The following is a 6,475-nucleotide window of genomic DNA, read 5'->3' as shown; positions in this document are numbered from 1 at the left end:
TCGAGCGGTGGTTGATCTCGGAGTAGATGTCTCATTTTGAGGAGAAAATGCTGTCCAGGTAGGGCATGTGGTCTGCATTTTCAAGAACGATGTCGTCGCCATTTATGGTCGGCTGGATGAACGGCTGGTTGGGCGGTGGATGATATAAGACCTCTTTTTTTAAAATTGAAAACAAGACCCAGAACCCTATATACGTTGGCAAAGACATTCAAGATGCACCGGGGCTTTACTTCAGAGTGCTGCAGTTGTTGTCCAGATATTGAAACTTCATGATAGTGGTGGTACTGACCTTGTTCTTGGCCTTGAACCGTTTGATGATGAAATGCCTGTAGTTCATTCTATATATGACTGGGATTCCCTGAGGCAGGTCCTGTCCAATGAGGTGACTACAGTCCTCAGCAACATTTATTATAAAAGTATGTATTATACATGAATGAATTAGTATACGTGTTGTACATTTCTATTTAAGTGTGTATAATAATTCATTATTAAAGACACAGTGTGTCTTTAACTACCAGCGACGCATCGGCTCACTGTCTGCACACGCACAAGTTCACGTTCATTGGTCCTTTGTCGTCACCGCTATAGGCAATATTGCCAAGCGTCGCCAGTCACTGATTGGTCGTTTGGCGCATCAGTCATCCAAAACGCGGCCATCCCCGCAGTTCCTTTAAAAGGAGTCGATGCTATGGCTTTGGACTTCTTCAAGCAGCTTGTCAATCGGGGTCCAACTGCTGACTCACCACATCGCTAGAATAAAGAGGCTTCGAACAAGGTAATAAAGAATGGAAATCTCCCTGCTCGTGTTTAGAATTAAGTTATAGATGGATTCCTCCTTGACCAAAGTCTCGACATTTAGGAAAATTAACGAGTGCCGTAAGGTCAGGGTTTCCCTGTGAAATTAACATCGCTGCCTTTCTGAGCATTGCTGTGCCCGGGCACTTCCCAGCTCCTTCAGAAAGGGACGGGCTCCTAGTGCAAATCTACCGATTGCTCTGTTAAATTCACACGGCTTTTTTTTTTGAATCAATGCAAGTGGCTTTCTGCCAGAACTCGTTCTGCAGTAAATACCAAGGATGGTCTTGGTTTCGGGAGAAGAGTTAACCTTTGCCCTCACAGCTCTTGGGCTGTCTGTCTCTCCTCTTCTCGGGGATCTCGTACCCGGAGGTTATCACGGGCTTCTGGGGCGACCCTGCCCCTTGCAATGTTTTGAGGCAGAAGCTAGCGTGGGCAGTTTAACGGAAAATTCTCCGAGCGCACCAGTGCTGCATGCGATGGCATCGTCCCAGTTCTTTTTTTAAAATTCAGCTTTTAATATAAAATCAGAAATGAACTAACCGCGTGCATTGGTTAAGCTGTGAAATGTAACCTCCTCAAAAGCAGCTGTTTCTTTTCGTTTATCCGCGGCAAGGGGGCACGGACGCCGCTGTCAGCCGAGCAGCAGTTTTTGGGATGAAGCACCGGTCCTCCGGACGGAGACGGGCCTCTGCTGTTTCCATGGGGAACGGTGGGGAGGGGGTTTTTCTGACATCCAGTGGACTACTCCACTGCACCCTTGCAAGGCGCGGGTGGGACTGCTGACTAGCTTATTGAGCTGGCTTCCAGGAGGTTTGGAAGCCCGATTTTCTAAGCTGATAGCCCAACGTGTGTACTCTGGTCTCGACTACGAAAGCAAGAACCCATCCGTCACGCCACGCTTTCCATTGTGTTCCCCCAACTAACTACCTCTGTAACGCCGGGTCCCCATTTCTCTACTGCTGGCGTCGCCCTTGATCGGGATTCTGCCTCGACTCGGCGTTACAACTTGTTTGATTCTTCGACCCAACCAACCTGCCTTTTGCTTCACCGGATCATCTGCTGTCCTTCTGGCCCCTTTTGGGTATCACTGGGTCCAGAACCACCCCTCCCCCCCAACACACACACAGACACACACAGACATACACAGACACACACACACTTTCTGACAAGTGCAGTTCCTGAGTTCCTGATCCACAGCAACAGCTGCCTTGCTTTGTAGGCCGGTTCAGAGAGAGAGAGAGAGAGCAATTGTGATTGTCCGTCTGTCAACCGCTGATGTATATTGTACACTGATGCTAACTTAGCGTTGCTTACTTAAAGCCAAGTTCTCCTAGTTGACTTGGAGTATAGGTAGTTGATGCATCTCCCTTTAGACAGCATTGAGCCATGGAGTTTGTCCAGTGCAGATCTACCCTGCAGAGATGGCTGAATTTTCCGAAATTCATTTGGGTTATGAAATCAGATGATTTGACAGAGGAAACTGATAGATGGTAATGCTTAAATGATGGACTGGTCCCCAGGTGGGTGGAGGATGCAGGTACTCTCTTGACATTTACTTAGCTAGATAAGCACAAAGCTACCATGCAGTATGGACCAAAACCTGGTAAGTGGGCTTTGTGTAGGTGGTCAGCATCGACACAATTTCTGGCTGAAGGCCCTGTTTCAGTTCTGCACAAATCTATCGGGGGTGGTATGAAGCGACAGCTGGGGATATTGGTACATAACTAAATGGAAGAGATTCAGGACAGAATGGGGAATACTTTTCCTCCCAGGACTGAGGCTGTGGAAACCAGGATTAGCATTGGCCATGAAGACCTAACGGTTCTTTTAAAAACAGTTCAGGAAAGTAGTGATCGCGAAGGGGATGGGGTAATGTAGATTGGTACCATTGCATGAGCAGCGTAAACCCCAACAAAGACTGTTTGAATGGAGCTGCCAGTTGCCAAGGTTGGAATTTTTGTACATAGCGGGTGTTCTTAGTATGAAGCAATGAGTAGTTCACCACCCAGTCCCACATTCAGTTTCTGGGCCTCAACCAGGGAGTGACTTCAAGCATAGCAATCCGATTTTAACAAAGCCATTTCTGGCATGTGTTTGGCAGACTAAATGGCCTTCTTTTCTGCTGTGAGTCACATAATTCAATTGCATTCTATTTTTAACATTTGAAAATGTATCTCCCCAAGGGAAATATTATATCAAACATTTCCAAGTTGTATAATGTCACTTCTGAAATTTGACAGCTTTTCCTAGTACCTAGCTTAATTTTCTGTGTCAGAGGTGCACATTCATTTTGGGATGGTGTAAGTGAACCAAGATCTGGTTGCCCTGGGGCAAACTTCCTTGGATCCTGGGACAGCCAAGTTATCCCCTGACAATACTGGATTGGGAACCCAATCAACTAAGATGCTAACTTGCCTTGATTTCTTCTGTTTGCACCCAGATCTCCTCTGACTCCAAATATGCTGAGCACTCCCCTCCAGCCATAGAGAAGGTCCTGATTGAGCCTATGGATACTGGTGGTCATTTGTCTCCTGAACCCACCATATTCTCAACTATTAGCACAACATTATAATGTACTTTGGGTCTTGATTGCAGAGCCATCTTGATGTCCAGACCTCTGGTTCTCAAGGGGTGTTGATACATTGACACTTGGATTGGGTTATGTTTGACATGTGTGGGCAAGTGGCCAAGTGGTTAAGGCATTGGACTAGCGACCTAAAGGTCGTGAGTTCAAGTCCCAGCTGAGGCCACGTGTGTTGTGTCACTTGCTCTGTGCCGACACTGGTGCCAAGCTGTATGGGTCCTAGTGCTCTTCCCTTGGACAACATCGGTGTCATGGAGAGGGGAGACTTGCAGCATAGGCAACTGCTGGTCTTCCATACAACCTTGCCCAGGCCTGCGCCTGCGGATCCATGGTCTCACAAGACTAACGGATGCCTTTATGTCTGACATGCATTGTGGTGTAATCTGTCCCTAAGACTGGAAAAAAAACTATAAGGCTCCCACTGTCCCCCCTTTCAAGACATCACAATGCGCTTCGCTATCAATTTTTTAAGTTGTTTCTTGTAAAGTGTACAACACTAATGGCTCTGAGCACAGCAATAGTGAGATGATAATTCATACAAATTCCGGATGAGACTCTTCCCCACTGCCTATATTTATCCCTCACCAATATTATCTTTATGATAAATGTAAGAGGTTCTGCACATGCCGGAAATTCAGAGCAACACACAAAATGATGGAGGAAGTGTGGCGCAGTGCTGTTGCGGCACCAGTACACAGGTTCAGGTTCAGTTCCAGCCAGGAGTTCAATGTCTTGTCTTAAGAGCATTGATGAGTAGGTGGTAAATGTTAGTTTTGCTCGTTTTTTTAAGGCGTGAAGGTTAATGTGGTTTATTAAGGTTAGTTCAGAGTTAGTGGCTTGCAATCACATACACTGAAAGAATAAAAACACTGCCCACTGACTGAATACAAATTCACACTAATCAATAGGGACAAACACTAGAAATAACAGGCTGCCTATAACATATAATGCTGCTTTATAGTCGTGCCAGGATTTCAATGTGACTCAATGTCAGGAAAAAGATGACAAATGACTTTGGAGGATCCCAGTTGTCAGTCGGTCCCACCCCACGACCCTTGCTCTTCTCATTTCAGTGTTGCCTGATGAACAGTGTTCAGTTAATTCATTTGGTTCCACTGAGCTGATTTGAGCAAGAGTTTTTACTCTTTTGGTTTTTGTTATAAGAGCTGAGCGGATATCCACTGAAAGTGCTCAGAACCAGCACTGCTGAGATAGGCTCATTTGCTGAGTCTGCGGAGGACGTGATTTGGCCTGAGTACCAGACACAGCTGGGACGACTGACTACAGCAGCAGCCGGGCGATTGTAGAGTCAGCTGATCACTTCCTTAAAATACGGGAAGACATTCAGCAAATGAGGATCCGAAAGCTGTGTGTGTTTGCCCATCTCAGAGCAGCTGCACATCTGCCATTATGTTTGATGGGGTCTCTCTGCTCCTTGCCTTTTGTTCTTTTGAACTCACTTCTGTTCCCTTTATCCTGGTGTTGGTGGTCCGAATAACTCTTCCAGCCAGAGCATATGGAAGCAAAGTGTCTCTGTTAGTGGGTTGGAAAGCCAGACAGTCGCACAAATGATCCACAGTTTAAATCTCCCCACAACAGCTGGGAAGCTAACATTTGGTTAATCAACCTTATTTTTTGCAAAAAAAAAACTGGAATTTAAGTATCAGTGAGAGTGGCTGTGAGACAACAAAATCATCTTAAAAACACATCTGGCTTGCATATGTCCTTAGGGAAGGGAAATTTGCTGCTTTCATGTGGTTCCAGGCCCACAGTAATAGAACTGACCCCAAGCTACCCCTGGTAAGCCACTTGGTTCAAGGGCACTTGGGGATGTCAATAAATGTTGAGTGTGCCAGTGATGTCTACTTCTGCCCATGTACAACTGTGAACAGGTTGGGCTGTTTCCCTGAATCGATTTGTTGCATCACAGGGTGACTTTGTCATGTGTCGCATCAGATCAGCCATCCACTTTCACAACACTCACAGAACTTCTCTTGACCTAACGAGGGACAGGGACTTGCAGCATAACGCTGGCTGCACTCTTTAGTTAAGGATCCCTTGGCAGCGGTACGTGCAAAGGCATGACCCCATTGCAGAGGGACCACTGGCCAGGAATCTATTTTTTTTTATTATTGTAAGATATGTGGGTTTCATCTTGTTGTCAAAAAGCAAAAACTGCAGATACTGGAAGTCTGAAACCAAAATTAGCAATGGCAGCATCAAGCAATGGCTCAGTGGGTCAAGCAGCATCTGTAGAGGTGGCAGGAATGGTTGTTCTGTGTTGAAACGTTATTTCAGGACTGTGTGGAGAGGGGTGGTGGCCAGTATGAAGAGGAGGGGGGGGGTAGTGAATAGTAATTGGTGAGTTGTGGAGGGGCAAGTTGAGCCTGATAGCAGAGGGGGGAGGGAGGAGTGGCGTTGGGAGACAGGCAAGTGGCTGAAGAATGGTGAACCCGGCAACCTTTTTGTGGAAAGAGGAGCGGGGTTAATATTTCCGCCGGAAGGCACTTGTTTGGAAGCATTTCCCGTGTCTCTCTTTTCACAGGCACTGCTTGACCTGCTGAGCCCTTCCAGCATTCTGTTTAGCCTTAGTATCAGTGTTAGTCTCTTGCTTCCAACCCAAAACACGCGTGAGCACTCAAAACTGGGCAGCGGTATGAGGGGGTTACCCTGCTGTCAGGGGTACCCTGTCAGCAGATAACTGTCTTCTGTTGGATGTAGACAATGCCATGTCATTCCCCTTCTGCTATATTTATCCTTTTATTTAAAGTTCAAAGTACATTTATTATCAAAGTATGTATGCAGTATACAACCCTGAAGTTTGTCTTCCCTGCAGACAGTCACAAAACAAGATCCATGGGGTCAACTCGCCCAAAGAAAAGCAAAACATCAAACCTTCCTGCCACCTTGCAAAAAAAATCATGCAAACGGCAACAAAAAGAATCAGCAAAAGTACGGAATAAAAACACAAAATCAAAAGGCATATTTCAGTACTGTTCAGTTCCATGTTCATAAATCTGCACACAATTACTCTACTCTCCAACCTCCTTATTCACACACCCACTTCCCTTTTCTTTCTATGTTTCCTTGCTG

At 46.0% G+C, this 6,475-nt stretch overlaps 1 protein-coding gene across 1 annotated transcript in view; it reads left to right on the top strand.

The window, feature by feature from the left end:
• Positions 1 to 691: 691 nt before the first annotated feature.
• rassf2a (Ras association domain family member 2a) overlaps positions 692 to 6,475 on the top strand; it is a 47,131-nt gene continuing 41,347 nt past the window's right edge. Inside the window, exon 1 of the mRNA XM_072266534.1 lies at positions 692 to 775. The gene's annotated coding sequence lies outside the window, so the exon portion shown is untranslated. The remainder of the gene's footprint in view (positions 776 to 6,475) is intronic.

Source organism: Mobula birostris, chromosome 8, assembly GCF_030028105.1.
Source record: "Mobula birostris isolate sMobBir1 chromosome 8, sMobBir1.hap1, whole genome shotgun sequence".
NCBI classification, from domain to species: Eukaryota; Metazoa; Chordata; class Chondrichthyes; order Myliobatiformes; family Myliobatidae; genus Mobula; species Mobula birostris.
The sequence above is the reverse complement of the archived record's forward strand: the minus strand, read 5'-3'. Positions and strand labels throughout refer to the sequence as shown.